This window comes from Chelonia mydas, chromosome 1 (assembly GCF_015237465.2).
Source record: "Chelonia mydas isolate rCheMyd1 chromosome 1, rCheMyd1.pri.v2, whole genome shotgun sequence".
Lineage (NCBI taxonomy): Eukaryota > Metazoa > Chordata > Testudines > Cheloniidae > Chelonia > Chelonia mydas.
This window is the reverse complement of record NC_057849.1, coordinates 205782545-205802756: the sequence shown is the minus strand read 5'-3', so window position 1 is coordinate 205802756 and position 20212 is coordinate 205782545. Positions and strand designations below refer to the sequence as shown.

The window sequence follows — 20212 nt, the reverse complement described above, 5'->3', positions numbered from 1 at the left end:
CAAAATATAACAAGTCAGATTTGGTCAAATGAAATAAAAGCAAAATGCATTCTAAGCTGATCTTAACACTTTCAATGCCCTTACAAACTTAGATGCGTCTCACCACAGGCTGGCTGGTTGCTCTTCAGCCAGGCTCTCCCCTTTGATCAGTGCTTCAATTGCTTGGTGTGGTGTCTCTAGATGTAGGTAGAAGAGAGAGGTAGAGCATGGCAAACGTCTCTCCCTTTTATCATTTTCCTTCTCCCCTCTTGGCTTTGCCCCTCCCACTTCAAAGTCAGGTGAGCATTACCACATCGCAGTCTCAAACTGACCAAAGGAAGGGGGGTGACTCACTCAAGAGTCCAACAGATCCTTTTGTTGTTGCCTTTTGTTGCTGCCAGAGGGTGGACTCTGAGATGGGGCTGGGGATGAGGGGCTCAGGGCTGGAGCAGAGGGTTGGGTGCAGGGGGTGAGGGCTGTGGCTGGGAGTGCGGGTTTTGTGGTGGGGCCAGGGATGAAGGGTTTGAGGTGCAGGAGGGTGCTCCAGGGTTACAGCGGGGAGAGAGGACTCCCTCCAGCTCTCTCTCCCTGCAGCAGTACCTGGGATGGGGCGTGGGGAGGTGCCTCTCCCCACCTCAGCAGCTCGAGGGCTAGGGCTGCAGAATAGGTGCCCCTTCCCCAGCCCCAGCAAGTCTGGGACGTGCCTGTATCTGGACCGTGCCTCTCTGGCCGTGCCTGGGGCTGGGCTGCTCTGGCTGTGCCTGAGGCCAGGCCACTCCAGCTCGGCTGCACCTGGGTCTGAGCCACAGCGCCCCGGCCACAGCTGGGTTGGCCATGGCAGGTCCGGGCCGCAGCTGAGTTGGGGCTGGCAGAGTGGTGCCCCGGCCACAGTAGGTCTGGGCTGCCCTGGCTGCAGCAGGTTGGGGGCCAGGCTAGCTTGGGGCCAGGGTAGAGGGCACCCCTCCTGTAGCCGGTCCCCGTTTGGTTCCCTGAGCCCCTGCGTGGTGCTAAATAGGCTGTTGCACAGCTGTGCAGCTTACAGGGAACTTAGGTGTTGTCTGTACTATGATACTGATTCTGTGATTTTTGTGAGTAAAGAAGGGGAGTGGAACCCACGCGTAGGGGATTATTTAGGTGATCTGACTGGCAAGATACCACCAGATGAACACATTGTGGAATCTGTATCTGCAGGGCCTAAAACATACAGATACACACTCGCCGGAGGTAAGTCCTGTACAAAAGTAAAAGGGAGCACACTGAACTTGGGGAATATTGGGAAAATTAATTTGGGGAGTTTAAAGCTCTCATCCAGGGCTACTGTTTGAACCCTGAAGGGGAGGACCTAAAAGAGCTTGTGATACAGCAGCATGGGATTCTGGGGGTGAAAAAATACTGGTTGATAGAGACAAGAATTCTTTAAAATACCCAGAAAGTCATTTACGATAAAAGAACCCTGAAGGCAGATTTACAACCTTGCCATATTGATGTAAGATACTCCCATACTTCCCCCCTCTTCCACCCAGGCTAGGAGGTAAACTCTGCAGATGAACTTCTGAACTCTTGGGGCTGCACTGACCAAGGCATTGATTATTATGCAGAATCACATCGAATTTGTCCATCCTTTTTCCTTTTTGCTTTGTGGCCCTTCAAAAAATTGTTAGAAAATAGTAATAGGCAGTTTTGCGTGCCTGAAATACTGTGAGGTATTAAGAGTTGTTGGCAACAGTTGTATAAAGAGTTGTTACATGTATTTCCATATATCACATTTTTGTAAGGTTTACCTGATACTTTTAAGAATGAATGCTTATTTCCTAGTGTAACCCTTCTGCCTGTTAGAGTTGGCAGCAACAAGGGCCGGGTTCAGTATCTAGGGGTTCCATTTTAATAACACAATGCAAAACCGGCTCAAGCCCCCACCCAGTGACCGGGGACAATTACATACCACCCCCGTGGGTGCCTCTAAGAGTCAATACTTCCCCTCTTGCAAGCACAGAGTCTGAGTGTAGCAAAAGCCTTTTAATAAAGAAAGGAAGCAATGCGGCATTCTGTTGGGGAAACATCACAAACAGGATTCATAACACAAACCATGAGCAAAAGACCCACCCCCAAGTAAGTTTGGCAGTGTCCTTTTCCGCTCAGGGTCTTAAGTCCAGCAACCCAACAGTCACCCCACCCACAGTTTCTGTCCTTGGTCAGTGTAGCCCCAAGAGTTCAGAAGTTCATCTGCAGAGTTTACCTCCTAGCCTGGGTGGAAGAGGGGGGAAGTATGGGGGCATCTTACATGCTCTGCTGCTCGGGTCGAGAGCCAATTGCCATGCCTCTCTGTGGGGTTCTGCTGCAGTCTTCACCACCAGCTGTGCCTCTCCGCCAGCTGTCCTCCTGGACGCTCCTCTCCACTAGCCATCCTGCTAGCTGCTCACCAATACGTCTTCAGCCCCCCCCAACTTAACACAGAACTCAGTGATTTCAGCTCTCAGTAACTTCAGCTCTTTAACAACAAGGAGTCCGGTGGCACCTTAAAGACTAACAGATTTATTTGGGCATAAGCTTTCATGGGCTAGAACCACTTAATTGGATGCATGGAGTGAAAATTACAGATGTAGGCATTATTATACTTTCATTCCATGCATCCAATGAAGGGTATTCTAACCCACAAAAGCTTATGCCCAAATAAATCTGTTAGTCTTTAAGGTGCCGCCGGACTCCTTGTTCTTTTTGTGGATACAGACTAACACAGCTACCCCCGATAGTCAGCTCTTTAGCAATTTCAGCTGGTAACAGGAGGGCTCCAGTGCTGGCACACTTAGAACCCCTAGCCCAAAGTAGGTCTAACGCTTAGACCTAGGAATCAGAAATTTCAGCTCTGCAGCACATAACCAGACTCCCAATGGAGTCAAAATTAGCTCTGCTATTACACAGTAGAAAGAGGAGGGGGGTCAAAGTGGTATTTAGGACCCTAGACACAGACCCAACCTCTCTCAGTTCACTGGGCTTTGGAACTCATGTCCCTTGCCTAGCAAGTTCTAGGTGGTTGAGGGCGAGTCCATCCGTCATAAAATGCCAAGTACAGTTCTATTGTCCTTGATTCACATAACCAGGATAACAACACTTTATTACTCCTGCCCCAATAACAAAGAGACTGGGGATCCCACAGCAGCCAAAGTGACCATTTGGGCAAGCAGTCCCATCATGCTAGGCATGGTGGGTGTGCCCATGCAAACAAGATCAGCCCCTGAAGTCCTTTTCTACAACTCACCACCAGATGTCAGCGTAGAGCTCATTCTGACTCTGCTTACACTAGTAATAAAGTGAACACGGTGATTATAGATATCCTGTTGGAATCTGCTTCCGAAAGCAATGAAATCAAGAAAGCTTTTACAAAATACATAAGCCACAGGAACCTGAATATTATGTACATTGTGCAAAATGTGTTTTTCCAGGGAAAAGAGAGCCGTACAATTAATTGAAATATAAAATACATGGTTCTATTAAAAAACCCACTAAATAAACAGCAAATTGCCATGTTGGCATGTCAAATGTACCATGGGTAAGACACATTCTTTTCGGAGGCTTTTAAGGATGCTACTAAAAAACCCTAAGGGGACCTATTGGTGGATTTAAATGCTTCAACCGTCAAATCCTACAGTTTGAAAATAGGCCTTCACCCTCCCGAGTAGCCCTGTGTAAACATTTTGAAAACAGCACATAAAAAGTCGTATTTTTTACCAAGCCCCGACCATTTTAAGAACGGCCATATGCCTTAAAAGTATGTTTAGCCATGTGCGGAGAAAGCTGGCACTTTTAAAACTGCTTATCAAAGCCAGACTGTCAATCTTCAAACTCACACCATGAAAGACAGGTCTGGTCCTGCTGAAACGTGTTTGGGGCACCTCTGGACATGCCTGGCTTTTTCCCTTTTGCAAACTCCACCACCCTGTGGTCATTTTCGGGTAAGTCATCTGTATCCAATTTTAAAATCTGATCAACAGGTAACCCCTTATTATATTTCTTTAAAAATATATACACAATGACAACCACCAGTTACCATGAAGGGGTCTTGTAGGTGTTTCTGGTGAAACACAATATTATCAGAGTTATAATTCCAAAAAAAGTCATGGTAGTTTTAGGAAAGAAGCTACTGTCTGGGGAAAATCCATAGGAGTCAAAAAAACTTGCCTGGCCTGTGTTTTGGTACATAGAGAGTCAGCTAGTGTTTCCCTGGTAAGTTGTGAGTATGTGTGTTCATAGGCGCCACGGGGAAAAATTAGTGGGTGCTCTGCACCCACCGGCAGCCAAGCTTCCGGCCCCGCCCCCCGTCCCACCTCACCTCCTCCTCCTTCACCTCTTCCCCTGAGCGTGCTGCGTCCCAGCACTTGCTGCCGCCAAACAGCTGTAGCAAGCTCCGGGAGGGAGGGGGGAGAAGCGGGGACACAGCGCGCTCAGGGGAGGAGGTGGGGAAGAGGCGGAGCCGGGGCGGGGATTTGGGGAAGGAGTCGAATAGGGGCAGGAAAGGGGAGGAGTTGGGGTGGGAACTTTGGGGAAGGGGTTGGAATGGGGGCGGGAGGGGGCGGGGCAGGGGTGGAGTCACGGCGGGGCCGGAGGCAGAGGGGGGTTGAGCAGAAGTCGGCGCCTATGTGTGTGTTAACATATGTGTGCATTAACAATCAGCCCCATGGGTCTGGTGGCCATAGAACCCTTCAGGAGTAGGTTTCTAGGAAAAACATCTAAAAATGAAGCATCCTTTGGTAAAATATGTGCTAACTGCACAGTGTTCATACTCACATATACAGTCGAACATCAAAAATACAAACACCAGAGTTATGGACTGACCAGTCAACCTGACACCAAGTGAAACTGGAAGTAACCAATCAGGCAGCAGCAGAGACACCCCCCGCCCCACTCCCAAAAGCAAATACTGTACTGTGCCTGTATTTCATCTTAAAGGTAGGCACATCTACCTTTGTAGATAGGGATAGGCTGCCTGTCCCCACCCGCGATCCCCATCCCCACTCATGGGGCAGCCACGTACAGTAAGACGCTGGAGCCGGAGCCAGCTAGCAGAGCTGTGGTCTGCACAACTTTCACCCCTCCCATTTCAGGATGGACACATCACACACACACTCAGACACACACACGATTTTCAGTCGTCAAGTTAAGACCCTGCAGCTGTTTGTAGCCTGAGGCCATGAATATATTTAGGATCCGTGCCACATGCAACGTAGAATTAATGCATATCATCTGATTTAATGTTTCTACTTGCCCCTACAACATACAATCATGGTGGTGTTGACTGGGTTTGTCTAGCACACAGGCTTCACAGTTATCAAAGAGCTGACCCTTCCAACAGTGGAAAATGGTTTTTACTATAACAGCCCTATGTAACGTCATCTTTAAAGATCTGTTGGCCAGACTCCTTACTTTTTACAGTCTTTTTTCCAAAGACTTGCTTCATGCAAAGCCAGCACGTGAATATGAGGTTTATTCTTCTCAAAGGCTGATTCTCTTTGTCTGCTTCATCCTCTGAAGATGTCTGTCAAAAGCAAAGAAAAAAAATAGGTTTCAGCTTTTTTGTTGTGGTAATTTAAAAGTAAAACAGGCAAAAAAATGTCACTCATGTTACCTCTACCACTCTGTTGTCTGTTTTTGAATTATCATCATCCCCAGAAGCCCTGCTGCCGGGCACTGCCTGGGTCTTCATATTATCTGTCTTCGATTCCTGTTATTAAAAACAAACATATACATGTATTTAAACCCTTATAATTATAAATCAATTACTTTTTAAAAATGTTCTAAGCTGTTTTACCTCATCATGCACTTCTGGCTTAGGTAGTTTTGCATCTGGAGGCAATTCGCTACACACTCAAGCCATGGTCCTGTGTGGACCTGGTTTGGTTATCTGTCAAAAAACAAAAAAGCACATTTTAAACTCGTTGTAATAATTTTTTGAGAACCTTAAAAAAAACTTGGTTGTGTTACCGTAATAACATCGCCATCTGCCCATGAATCATCGGTTACTGCTTTCCTATCCTCTCACAATCTCACCACTGCCATGTGCATGTATATAAGCTCTTCTTCTTTCCTCTCCTATAAAAAATATAAATATATTTAACCTCTTATAATTTTGCAACAATTTGTTATACTATATTATAGAATGCCTTACCTCTCTCCCTGACACTGCCTGTTCCATAGCTGGCAACAGATCTCTCCGCACCCTGTCCTGAAGTACTTTTACATCTTTTTCCCCATTTACAACCAGTGATGGCCCCATGGAATCTCCCTGTTTCTTCAGGTCAATATCTGGATGGAACATGGAGTTCAGTATTGGTGATGTCTCTTCAGCAAAATAAGTGTGAATGGGTTGTCTCTTCTGAACACATGCTAGTGCATCCAAAGGCAATTCAGGCTTCTTGGAGGCTGTAGGTGTCTTGTAAAAGGCCATGATCACAACCTATAAGCTCCCAGCTTAAAAGCTCTTGCAAAAAAGTATATTTTTAAAAATGGTTCAGGAAAATGCAATTCTAGGACATGTCTAAAGAATAGCTTCTGATTGGCTCAGGCAAGAGGTGTGGCTTGTCCAAGGCTGCCTTTCCTGGAGTTACTGGCATTTGACTAGTTGCAGCTGAAGGCATAAGCTACTTTTCACTTCTTTCTGCCGCTTGGTCAGTGACACAGGCTTTTCTTCCTCTCCTGTTTTAAAACTTTCTCTGCAGCCTCTCTCCTTTCTCTCTCTCTCTCTCTCTTATTGTAATAGGCTGAAAGGCTTTTGGTTTTCTCAGCTGTTCTACAGCCTCTCTTACTTTGTGTCTTGTTTAATCCAACCCCACTTTATTTTCTCTACAAACGCATGTTCTGTTACTAATATTTAATGCCTTTATTTCAAAAACATACCATTATTTTTCAGACTTTATTTCAAAACAACCTAAATCCATAACAATTATTATTTCTAAAAATACATGTTTTATTACTAATATTTAATGTCTTTATTTCAAAAACTGCATAAAAAGTATTTTATCTGTAAAAAGGCCTATTAACATATTTATGTCTTAATACTTTATTCCTCTGTTTACTAAACTTTATTTAAAGTGTGTAAAAAGCCCATTTTCTTCTGAAAAAAAAAATCTTTTTTCTTCTAACCTTTAAAATGTTTCTAAATATGAAAAAACCCACACTCAAGCAGTTCTAATGTTCTCTATAAAAAATAAAAAAAGCTTCAAAATGGCCACTGCATCAAATGTGTATATGTCCAAAAATGAGACCAGAGGGTGAGACATAACCCAAAAAGCGGACATGGAAACCTGTCAGAATGTATATGGTGATGAAAGGTATAGAGGTCTTTACTACTTATCTGGCACCACAACAGACCCCCTAGCTTGCAAGGACCAGTTGCAGAAAAAGTCCTGGTCAGCCCCAGTAACCCATGGGATACAACATGCTCAGTCGCTATGTCGGACTATCACATGTGCAGCACATTAGGAGCTTTGTGGGAATAGAGTATGCTCAGTGTAGATAGAATCTTTGGCAAATAATGCTCCCAAACTCTAACAAACCCCTGAGGGCTGGTCTACATTACAAAGTTAGGTTGACTTAATTACATTGCTCAGGACTGTGAAAAATTTTGTCCTGTGAAACGTAGTTAAGCCGACTTAATCCCCAGTGTAGACACCACTAGATTGATGGAAGAATTCTTCTGTTGACCAAGCTACAGCCTCTTGGACAGGCGGATTTACTATAGCAACGGAAGACACCCTTCTGTCTCTACAGTACATGTCTACACTACCGCTGCATCTGTGCCACTGTAGCGTTTCTAGTGTAGACATACCCCCAGTGTGTGCAAACTGCTTTTTTTCCAGAGGCTTATAACTTGACCAAGTTTCGGCAGATTTTATAGGGATGACAGAAGGCACACCTCTGATATCAGGGTGACGCCCTCTGTCAAATTTAAAATTCCTGTTCTACCGCATTCAGGGACTTGAGCTTCTCAACAAAACAGCAAAAAGAATTTTTTATTAACATTTATATGAATCTAACAAGAACATCACCAAGAATTTTTTAACCTTGTTCTAGGGAAGGGCTGACTGGGTTTGGCTGAAACAAAAAAAAAACAAAAACAAAAACAAACTTAGCCTAAGCCAGATACCAACATGGAAAAGTTTGATCCAAACAGTTAAAGTTTGGCAAAGTTATTAACAACTTAAGAAGGTCTTATAATGGAGAGTGCACTGTTAACCAACCCTAACTATAGGTGGTGCTACTGGCTTTGCCTATATTTATTATGTTACCTTTAGAATAACAATTGAAGTTGGGCTAAAAATGTGAGGCTTTGCATTATGGATATAGAAATGTCTCCCAAACAAAAAAACTAAAATGGATAAATCGTATGAACAGCTTGCTCCAGGGCATCACAAAGCTACTCCTACAGAGGAGCCAGCCAGAGTCTCTACCTGATAGGACTAGAAGCAGCCAAAGCAGGGATTGCTGCTTTGTGAGGAAGGGGTAAAATGGGCCCAGCCGGTGCCATCCATCCCCAAAACACCCTCCTGGACTCAGAACTGTGCGGGGGAGACCTCCCTTTCCACTGTGGGGGCACTAGGACCCAGGCAGTGCCTCCCTTCCCCAGCACCATGTGAGCTGCAAAGAGGGGTCAACCAAAGACTCTGTCCTGTAGGGGCAGTAGCAGCCAAAGCAGAGACTTTTGGTCCCCTGGACATTCCAGTCAAAACTGCAGAATGTTCTGACTTTCTCTGTCCTGTGCTGATTGGCTGTTTGCTCCAGCCCTCCCCTTGGGTCTGTTCACCTCAGCTTCACTCCACATCTTTCCCTCTTACTCTCCCCTCCCTTTCCTTTCAGCTGACCCCTTCTGAAGTAAAATCACCCCATCCCCCTAAAAATCATGGAAGTGACATGATTTTTGCTGCCATCACATTGCTCACTCTGCTTGTGTGTTATACCCTTCTCCCATTCTGTGTCTGCCTTGTCTGTTTAAATACTATTGTCTTATTGTTTCTTTGTACTCCATCATCAGTCAGTGTCCATCTGTTTTCTCTTGTCTTACACTTAGACTTTAAGTGCTTTGGGACAGGGTCTGTCTTTTTGTTCTATATGTACAGAGCATAGCACAATGGCATGACAGTAATATAAATAAATAATAATAACATTCCTGATGCTTCTCCAGCTCCTCATGTATCTGGATGTTTTCTAAAATTCCTTTTGCAAAACCTTTTGAAAATTACAATGCTTGAAACTCCAACGGACCCTTCACCCGTCTGCTTCTGCAACTTCATATGAAAATTCGAATTTAGAGAGGGTTTGGGGTTTTTTAAAATCTCAGTTATTGTTGTAACTCCAGAGTAACTCTACTGACTTAAACTGAGCTAATCTCAATTTACACCAAGGTAACTGAATTCAGAATCTGACCCTTTAGAAAGGAAAAGTGTTTTGCCATACACAGCTGTTCCACTATCCAGCACTGTTCAAGAAATGGTGCAATTGTTCTGATCCCTTAAAAATATTCAAAATTTGTACAGATCATGAGAAAAAAACAATAAAACTTAAGACAAATATTTTCAGAAGTGTTCACTGATACTGGGTGCCTCTATAATGTGCAATCCAACTTGAGACATCTTATACCTGATTTTCAGAGGTGATAAGAAATCAAGCACAAGGGGCTAGATTCACAAAGGGATGCCTAAATCCAACATTTAGGCACCACTGAGATCCTCAACCCCCCTGCTCAGCTGCCACCTAAAACTTGGAGGCACCTAAATTCCCTAGGTGTCACTATTTCTGTGATAAAGTCCCCTAGGTGCCTAAACTTCCACAGGTGGTTCTCAGAATATGCTTACTGGTTCAGGACCCACACTAAAGATGGCTTGAGGCAGCCAGAGCAGGAATATTGGCAACAAAGTGTGTGTCCCAGAATACCCAAAAGCTCAGGTTTACGATGCTCACCCAGGACATGGGAGACCTGTTTTCAAATCCCTGCTCTGTCTGGTTTGGAGCAGGGACTTAATGGGTCCCTGGAACCCACCCAGGTGAGTGCCCTAACCACCAGGCTCCTGGGGGTAGATCTCTCTCCTCTGTTGCAGCTGTTCCACTTTGTGTTAAAGAGTTAAAATATTCATTGGGCCAAAGAGAAAGAGACTGACTCAATATCCAGATGGCTAGGGCACTCAGGTGGGCCATGGGAGACTTAAGTCCTTGCTCCAATGAATTATTTAATTATTTATACAAAGTGGAACAGCTTGAACAGGAGAGACTGAGAATAACCTGGTGGCTAGGGCCTGGGGATATAGGGGACCCAAGTTCAAGTCTCTGCTCCAAATCAGATAAAGCAAGTATTTGAAAACGGGTTTCCTACATCCCAGGTGAGTACTCTAACCACCAGGCTATTGGCTATGAGAGCAAGGAAATCTCTCTCTGTTTATTCTTGAGAAAGAGATTGCCTGGCTTAGGTGCCTATCTCCAGGAGAGGGTTCTTGGTTGTGAATCCTGAGCAGAGGTAGGCACCCAAAGACCTATGTTGTGTCTAACCCTGATAAGGCCTAACCCCTCTCCTCAGCATTTTCTACTGGCTATCTGAGGTAGCTACCCACTCAGCTTGCTGGCTGCTGTGAACCCCATTCTTAAGCACCTAACTCTCCCCATACACTGTGTAGGGAGCCTGCACCCCTCATGCAGGGCAAGAAGTCCACTAGCCAGCAAGTTACCTAAAAGTTAGGCACTGCACCACTGAGCTTTGCAGTATCTAAGTCTTTGTGGATCTAGCCCAAGGTACCTCACATTAAGCATCCAAAAACTGGGACACCAAGCATTAGTGAACACTTTTGAAACATTTGGCTCTGAGAGTTTTTTTTGTTTTTCTTTTTTTAACTCTAGTCACTGAGATTGTTTTGTAGATTTCAACCTTGATTTAGGCTTGGCTGTGTAGATATTAGCATAAGCTTTGATTAATAAAAAAACAAGACTGTTTCCTATTTGTAAAGTCTTACCTTGATCATACAGTCGCTGTGATTGTATCCAAGACACTTGTTCTCTTGGTTTTTCTCAGCTGGGTTGAAGTGAGGTGATTAGGGATAAGTAGAAGGCGAGAATGGGGGACGAAAGAGCAAGCCCAAGTAGAAAGGTATATCAAGTGATTTTGGATGTTAAAAATAAAACCAGCACACTGAGCAATGTGACCACATGGCTCAGCTTACAGAGCTGTCCTTCCACTGTATTTATTAACAGTGTCATTGCTGGAGTGATATTTAATAAAGAAAACAGGAGAAGAGCTGACTCATTTCTTCAGTACTGGGTGCTTAGAGAAATGGACAATAACTTTCTCGGAGTTTCCTAAAATACTGTACTGTAACTGTTTCATGTTTCCTGGAATTCTTCAATGAAGATCCCTACTCCTACATCTTTAGAACTTGAATTCTTACTTCCCATATGATACTGTGCCTTTTACTGGCCTAGTTATCACTATATCCTCTGATCCTATTGCTGTGAACTCCAGTAATAGACACTAAAGGGCTTGTCTACACTACACAGTTTTGTCGACGCAAGTTACGCCAACAATCAAAAACCGGTATAATTACATCCCTTATGCATGTTCACACAATGCTCCTTCTGTCAGCAGAGCACGTCCACAGTTGGTACTCTAGCATTGACAGTGAGTGCAGTGCATTGTGGGTAGCTATTCCAGAGTGCTACTTGCCACCTTCTGCCGCTAGGAGTTGTGGGAAGGCAGAGTGGATGACAGTGCATCATGGGTGCAGGATCAATGTCCCATGATGCAGTTTTTTCCATCCCATCATTCCATGGGCTTCCGACTGCATTTCATGGCATTTTTCAGTAAGCCATCTCTGTCTGAAAGGATGGATCCTGCACGGCTCTCTATTGTTGTGGTCTCTGTTATGAACACATTGTGGATGGTCATGCAGTATATCATGAACTCCGAATCTGCACTGGAATCAGAGTTGCCTGCTCTGCTGTGAGTCATGGAAAGAAACAACACCAGATTACTTCTGGTATTCACAGAGCAACTGAACATGGTGGATTGTCAGTTCTGGGCTCAGGAAACAAGCACTAACTGGTGGGATCACATTGTTATCCAGGTCTGGGATTACAAGGAGTGGCTACAGAACTTTCAGATGTGGAAAGCCACCTTCCTGGAACTGTGTACGGAGCTTGCCCCAGCACTGTGGTGCAAGGACACCAAAATGAGAGCTGCCCTCTCAGTGGAGAAGCGCATGGCGATTGTAGTGTGGAACCTGTGACTCAAGACTGCTACCGGTTGGTCACAAATCAGTTTGGAGTCCAGAAGTCCATGGCTGGGGCTGCGTTAACACAAGTGTGCAGGGGCATTAATTGCATCCTGCTATGAAGAACTGTGACTTTTGTCAATGTGCATGAAATAGTGGATGACTTTGTGGCAATGGGATTCCCTAACCGCAGAGGGGCAATAGATGACATGCATATTCCAATTTTGGCCCTGGACCATCTTGCAACAGAGTACACCATTAGAAAAGGGTACTACTCCATGGTATTGCAGGTGCTTGTGGATCACTGTGGGTGTTTCACTGACACCAATGCAGGGTGATCCAGGAAGGAGCATATGACACTCATTTTCAGGAACTCTGGCCTATACAAAAAGCTGCAAGCAGGGACTTTCTTTCCAGACCAGAAGATTTCAGTGGGGGATGCTGAAATCCTCATAGTGATCCTGGGAGACCCAGTATACGCCTTACTCCCATGGCTCATGAAGCCTTACATGGGAAACCTGGACAGAAGCAAGGAATACTTCAACAATAGCCTGAGTAGGTGCAGAATGACCACAGGATGTGTTTTTGGCAGATTAAAAACATGCTGGCACTGCCTTTATGGCAGGTTAGACCTAAATGAGGAAAATATTCTCAGGTCATAGCAGCCTGCTGTGCACTCCATAATATTTGTGAGGCTCAGGGTGAAAAGTTTCCCCGAGGGTGGAGCTCAGAGGTGGATCGCCTGGCAGCTGATTTTGAGCAACCAGATACCAGGGCTATTAAAGAGGCACAGTGGGGGGCTATTTGAATCAGGGAAGCTTTGAGGCAACATTTTGACAATGTGCACCAGGAATGTGCCATGCTTTGTTAACTTGCCCCCTTGCAAGAAAATTGTGATTATTCCTGACTGGGATTTATAGTCAGGAAATGATCAAATTGCCACTATGTATTACTACCAGCAGCAACCACCATTTATAGGAGACAAATAAGTTGGTTATCTTAAACTGTTTTTATTCAGTTCCAATTAACAACACATACAAAAGGCTTGGTAGGAAGGGAGATAAGAGTGCAGGGCAGCGTAGGCTCTCATAGCTGTGTTTAAGTTTAGCTATCATTTTGGAAACTATCCAAAGGGTTGGAGTGAATGGGGTACCAAGACATTCCAGGAAGTTGCAAGGAATATGTGGGAGGAGTTTGGGGAGAGAATGTAAAGCAGTTCTGAATTGACTGAGGTGGGGGGGATACAAGCAGGTATGTGTTCTGCCTGGAGCATAATTAGGGACTTCAGCTTCTGTGCATCCACTCCTGGTCCTTTACAATAGAGGTTCTCAACCTTTTTCTTTTTGAGCCCCCCCCCCAGCATGCTATAAAAACTTCGTGGCTCACCTGTGTCACAACAACTGTTTTTCTGCATATAAAAAAGTCAGGGCCCATGTTAAGGGGTAGCAAGTACGGCAATTGCCCAGGCTCCATGCCACAGGGGGCTCCGAGAAGCTAAGTTGCTCAGGCTTTGGCTTCAGCCCCAGGTGGCAGGGCTTGGGACTCTGTGCTTCAGCCCCATGTGGTGAGGCTTTGGCTTTCTGCCCTGGGCCCCAGCAACTCTAATGCCGGCCCTGCTCACGGCCCCCCAGGGGGCTGCATACCCACCATTGCTTTATTATTCACTCCTTGCTCTCCTTTCTGCCCTGCCTGTCTATTTTAAATTTTTCCTTCTGGGTCTCTCTCCACTCAGTGTTCTCTTTTTTCAGCCTCTGAGAATTGGAACACCTCTTGGAACACGTCCTTCTTGCTCCACCTTGGTTGCTTTCTTATCTGGCAGAGGTGCTCTGCCAGTGTTTAGGGGGTTCCCCCAAAGGCCACATCTGCAGAAATGCAAGAAACAATAAACAGAAGCATGATTGTTAGTTCACACACAGCATTGAATCATTAAAGTAAAATATACCTTTTCTGACATACAAATCACTTTCTCACTGTCCTTTGGCAAGCACACATCTTGGCGAACACCCTAAACATGGGGAGTTCAGCCCCAGGGGGAGGATGGTTGTGTGCTCAAGATGGGGCAAAGTGTCTAAGGTTTTTTTTTAAAGGGGATCAGTGAAGGCGATTAAGGACAATAATAGAAATTCCTCCACCATTTTCCACAGGTGGGGGGTCATTGAAGCTGATATATCACTCCTGAAGGGAAACAAGGATGCAAGGGTGCATCTCCTGCATGAATGTAGCTTCTGACCTGGTCCCTATGCTGCTCACCTGTGTGCTGCTTGCATAAGTGATTGCCAATTGGCACAGGAAAGTTTCCTACAATGGGTGAAGGAACAAAGCAGCTCTGCCAAGGACCCTTCGGCAGAGGATTTGTGAGTACCTCCAGGAAAGTTTCATAGAGCTCTCTCTGGAGGACTCCTGTTAGGGGGCTTATTCCTTCACCCACTTACTTCTCTGGTCCTTCTCGTATGAAGAGAGAGCAACAATACCCGAAGTCCAAAGGTGCAAACAATTCGATGTTTATTGGGGTGAACTTCCAGCAAGCATGATTCCAGTTTCCTTCCTTAGTGTCCCCCTTCCCAGCTCTGACACCACAGAGCCTTACCTGTGTCCCTGTTCCCATTCCCCCCCTTAGCAAAACATGATTCCAATTTCCCCACCCCCATTCCCATTCCCTGTTCCTGTTCCCATTCCCATTCCCCTCCCCACTCACTCACTTCCTGATTGACTGCAGACTATATAGTAAAACTTGAGTTCTGCTTAGCTATACCTTAACCAATCATTTTACTGAAATTTAATTAACCAATCCTTACATATTGTAACATGATTATTTAACCAATTATATCGCACCACCTTAATTGGTTTACACCCAGCAAAATTAATTATACAGCAGACAGGAACAATCACAGAACCAGACAGAGATTATACAGACAAACAATAGGGAAATGGGGACTACAGTGATAGAACAACAAAGAAATGAGGATTTCACATCCCAGCTATTGATAAGTGAGTTCTTGCCAGACAGGATGCTATCAAACTAAGTTTCCTTTTACATCTTCTAGGCACTTCCCTTTCTCTGGAGGCGATAGGCATTGTCAGGACAGGATTGTATTCCTAACAGCCCAACAGCACCTTATTTCAATGTGACTAGTTTGGAATGTGAGGATGTGACCGTTCGCTTCCCAGCTTATGGCTGCCTCTGTTGCTTAGCCAAAGGCCTTAGCCTAAGAACAGGGCCTCAGACTGTCACAGTAAGAGAAGGACCTTACACCGGCAGACAGTGATTTTGATTCTTTCTTTTATACCTCTATAACTAGCTAAGTGATAAGAATACACCTAAATTCTTAGTATAGGCCTTTACAGACAGGCCTGAATATCTATATCCTAACAACTCCCGTTAAATCTCAGTGTGCATCAACACACTGTTCTCCCACACTGCTTAGCTGCACAGAGGAATGTGAAGCACACGCAAACACAGTTAGTCTTGTACATTTCTATCCTTTCACCCACTTCTAGAATATACAGAGCAGAGGACAGCTTTACCTCATATAACCGAGTAGCATCAACTCAAAAAGATCGCTTACCAGGGCTCCTCTCTCCTGCATCATGTGTGCCAGAGATGTACTGCTGGGTCTGGCTAGACCTCTCTCAAGTGGAAAAGAGGTCCTGACTGGCCATGTCACCAGACGACCCTGCCGTGTGCTCCACATCGTCCTCATACTCAACCTCCTTGTCCACGACTTCATCCTCAGGGTTGAGTCCACTGTCTGCCATCTCCAGCCCCACCGAAGTATCCACAGGGCTCTTGGTGGTAGAGGTGGTGTTGCTGTCGAGGATTGTGTCCAGCTCTTTATAGAAGTGGCAGGTCTTCAGTGCAACACCAAAGCAATGGTTTGCCTCCCTTGCCTTCTGGTATGCCTGCCTCAGCTCCTTTATCTTTGCATGCTACTGATGTGTGTCCTGTTCATAGCCCTTATCCAACATGCCATGAGAAATCTGACCATAGGTACTGAAGTTCCTATGGCTGGAGTGGAGCTGGGATTGCACAGCCCCCTCTCCCCACAGTGCTAGCAGACCCAACTCAGGTGTGCTCCAAGTTTGGTGCATGGAGCTGCCATGGTCAGCTGGGAAGATGCGATGTGAACTGTCCATGCCAAGCAAACAGGAAGTGGAATTACAAAAATTCCTGGGCCTTTAAAGGGGGAGGGGCAGATGCCTCTGTACCTGGGTGCAGGGCAGCGGAGTTTGAATTGCTGACCACTATGGTCAGGATGGGCATTGTGGGACTGCTCCTGGAGGCCATTTACAGCAATATAACCAAGCACAGCATCTATACTACCACTTTGCCAGAAAAAGCTCTACGCCTCTCGTCAAGGTGGTTTTATTTTGTTGGGAAAGCTGGAGAGTTTTGTCAGAAGGAGCATTGAAGTGTGTACAACTCCACTGTTTTTTGATGAAACCTGACTTTTGTTGACAAAACTGAGTAGTGCAGACAAGGCCTAATAGTGATTGTTTGTGTCTGATCCACTGCAGACTAGTCTTATCTCTGCCCTGAAGAGAGCCCTCCTATTCCTAGAAGGGAGATGCCACATTGGTGGTGAACCAGAAACATTCCGTTAAAATCCAGGCAAAGAAGGCCTATATACCTATTTTCAAAAACCAAGTGTTACTGTTAAAACTGGCTTAGCAAAACAAATAGTTAATAGATAGGTGCCAATAGATGATGCCCATAAAGATGCAGTATTATTTCTGGGTTTTGTATGATGAATACAACTTCTTGTGCCCAGGACTGCAAAAGGAATAAAGAAACAAGAACCAGGCAACTTTTCTCTAAAGTTCATAAGTGTCGCATGAAACTGCACAAAACCGTGAGGCATTTTAACTGTCCTGTCCATGGGTCAGATCCTTGTAGGTTTCACGCAGGCAAAACTCCCACTAAATCAGTCTTAGTTTGCCTGAGTAAACACTGCAGGATCAGATTCTGTATCTTGAGTTTGTGTGTTCTCTGTTCTGTATAGTATACTTTACTTATTCATACAGTTAGACTGTAAGATCTTTCAGGTATGGATATATCATATATGATATGACAGCACACACACCATGTTATGGATCACCATTGCACAGCTGACTAATTTTGTGCAGCTCCATGTGCCATTATTTGCGAATGTATAAATAAGTGCAGGAAATAATACATATGTTTGCAAATAATTTGCATATGGCTACAAACTTCATCCTAAGGTCCATACACCTTGTCCTAGGCAGCAACAAGAGTAAGTCCTGGAGCTGCACAAACCTTGGTAGCTATGGGAGGTGGGTGGGTGCTAACGAGTGTCTGGGGAGTTAGTGTGTGCTGGGAAACTTTGTTTGTGGGAGTGTCTGGATGATAGATAGGTGTGGCTGGGGGGCTACTGGAAGGACTACATGGGTGGAGGTGGCTGTGGGAAGTTGGACAAAAGGTAATGGAAGTTCATTTTGTGGGGGTGTCAAAGAGGAAGATGGGGATGACTTTGTGGGAGATTGAGGGGGTGTTTTGGAAGAGATGGAGGCAGTTGAGTGGGGTGATAGGCAGCTAGGAGTTAGGAGAAAGCCTTGTGCCAGTACTAGGCCCCCCACCTCACTTTTTGTCTATTGCCTCCTGTCAAGGTTCCTTCCCCACTCTGAACTCTAGGGTACAGATGTGGGGACCTGGATGAAAACCTCCTAAGCTTACTTTTACCAGCTTAGGTTAAAACTTCCCCAAGGTACAAACTGTTTTACCCTTTTGCCCCTGGACTTCCACTACCACCACCAAACTTTCCAAACTGGGTTCCTGAAAAAACGTAGTTTGGAAACATGTTTCCCTCCAAAATCCTCCCAACCCTTGCACCCCACTTCCTGGGGAAGGTTTGGTAAAAATCCTCACCAATTTGCATAGGTGACCACAGACCCAAACCCTTGGATCTTAGAACAATGAAAAAGCATTCAGTTTCCTTACAAGAAGGCTTTTAATAGAAGTAAAAAAAAGAATCACCTCTGTAAAATCAGGATGGTGAATACCTTACAGGGTAATTAGATTCAAAACATAGAGAATCCCTCTAGGCAAAACCTTAAGTTACAAAAAAGACACACAGACAGGAATATTCATTCTATTCAGCTCAGCTATTTTCTCAGCCATTTAAAGAAATCAGAATCTAACACATATCTAGCTAGATTACTTACTAAGTTCTAAGACTCCATTCCTGTTCTGTCCCCGGCAAAAGCATCATACAGACAGACCCAGACCCTTTGTTTTTCTCCCTCCTCCCAGCTTTTGAAAGTATCTTGTCTCCTCATTGGTCATTTTGGTCAGGTGCCAGCAAGGTTACCTTTAGCTTTTTAACCCTTTACAGGTGAGAGGGTTTTTCCTCTGGCCAGGAGGGATTTTAAAGGGGTTTACCCTTCCCTTTATATTTATGACACCTCCACTGCTTGCTTTTCCAGCAGGGGAAGCAATGAAACAGAGGCCACTTGTCCGTCTACTCAGCAGGCACCACAGTGGCTTCTGGTGGTTTCTGCAGTCCAGTTGAATGTATTCAGTGTGGTCTGCTGGAATGCATAAGGGATGGGCTGCATGCATGAATGTCACATGAAATGAGTGACATTTGGCAAGTCTGCCAGTGGCTAGGAGAGTTAAGATTGTAAATTGGTTTCTAGTACTGTTATGCTGGGAGCCACCAGGTGACGCTATTATATACAGTCTTACAAGTTCTTTTTCTTAAAGTGCAAGTAGCGTACAGTCTTTGAAAAAAATGTATAGGGCACTCCCCTATAGTTAAGGTTGAGAAGCCCTTTCTGTTTAAAGGACAACTCCTCTAAGCACTCTAAAATCCATACTGTTATTCAAATTGCCTTGAAATTTGGATTGCTGCATGGGCTAAAGTTAGTGAAAAAAACAGACACCTGACTGACATAGCTATGCCAACCTAACTTTTATGTGTAGACCAAGCCTCAGTGTTTGAGCATAGTGCAAGTACAGGTACCATCTGTCCATTACAGTGAAAAGGCAGAGTATGAGTACATGCGTTATGCGTGTTGTGGAGCATTGCTCAAACAGGGGTAGAGTTAAGATTGCATGGGCCTTAGCTTAACTGTGCCTTTCCTAGTTTCAGAAGTTTGAATTTTGCTGAACTCAACATTCTGAAAGGGTACAAGCTATCACCAGGCACTCTTAACTCTGTGTTAATGAAGTTTTTTGCCATTTAATTAATTTTGTGAAGCAGATTCATTTGGGAAAACCTATTGCAAAACAGCAGAAGCTCTCGTATACTGTTTTTTCATTTTTCTCTGTAGTAAAACATTTAGCAGATATTTCCATTCTTATCCTCTGTTATACACAATTCCTTAACTATGGCTGTGGTGTTACCACTCCGTTATAATGTTGTAAGTAGTAAGTTGACAGATATGGAACCAGTAGATAGCACTCATGAAGATTCAGTATTGTTCTTGGGTTTGGTAGAACCAATAACATTTCTTGTTATTGTGCATGGCAAATCATTTCTTGTTTGCAGAACATAGTGCCAGAAGTAAAAGTATTCTTACTGCTTTATTTCTTCTTTGTAGCTGACCAGAGGCATTGAGGGCTAGTTTCACAAAGATATTTAGGCATTATAACTAAAATACAGAAAATATAAAGTAAAAACGCAGTTGCAGAAAAATCCAAAGGTGTTACAGAAAAGTATGGTAACAATGTACAAAGGTTATTTAGAGACTGAAAAATCTCAGAGATGGGATGGAGACATATTACACTGGCCTCAAATGAACAGTGACATTCAGGAAGCTGTTAAGGCTTGTTGCATGTGCCAAACATACAGGCCAAATTGAGCAAAACTGCTCATGTTGGTGGCAAAGAAAAAAATTAGCCCCTATAGCAAAGTAGGCATAGATTGATTTACATTGACTGATTATGTGTTTGTCCAAAACTATTATTCTCACTTCCCTAAAATAGCTTTATCAGGAGATACTACAGCTAATCTATTTTTGCTACACATAGC

General features: G+C 44.5%; 1 long non-coding RNA gene across 1 annotated transcript; it reads right to left on the bottom strand.

The window, feature by feature from the left end:
- Window positions 1-5614: 5614 nt before the first annotated feature.
- Window positions 5615-11077, bottom strand: LOC119565239. The gene is made up of 4 exons (XR_005223874.1): window positions 10968-11077; window positions 5956-6063; window positions 5783-5875; window positions 5615-5695 (listed from the first exon to the last, which is right to left on the bottom strand). It is a non-coding gene; the product is annotated as an uncharacterized LOC119565239 (long non-coding RNA).
- Between the last annotated feature and the right edge of the window lie 9135 nt (window positions 11078-20212).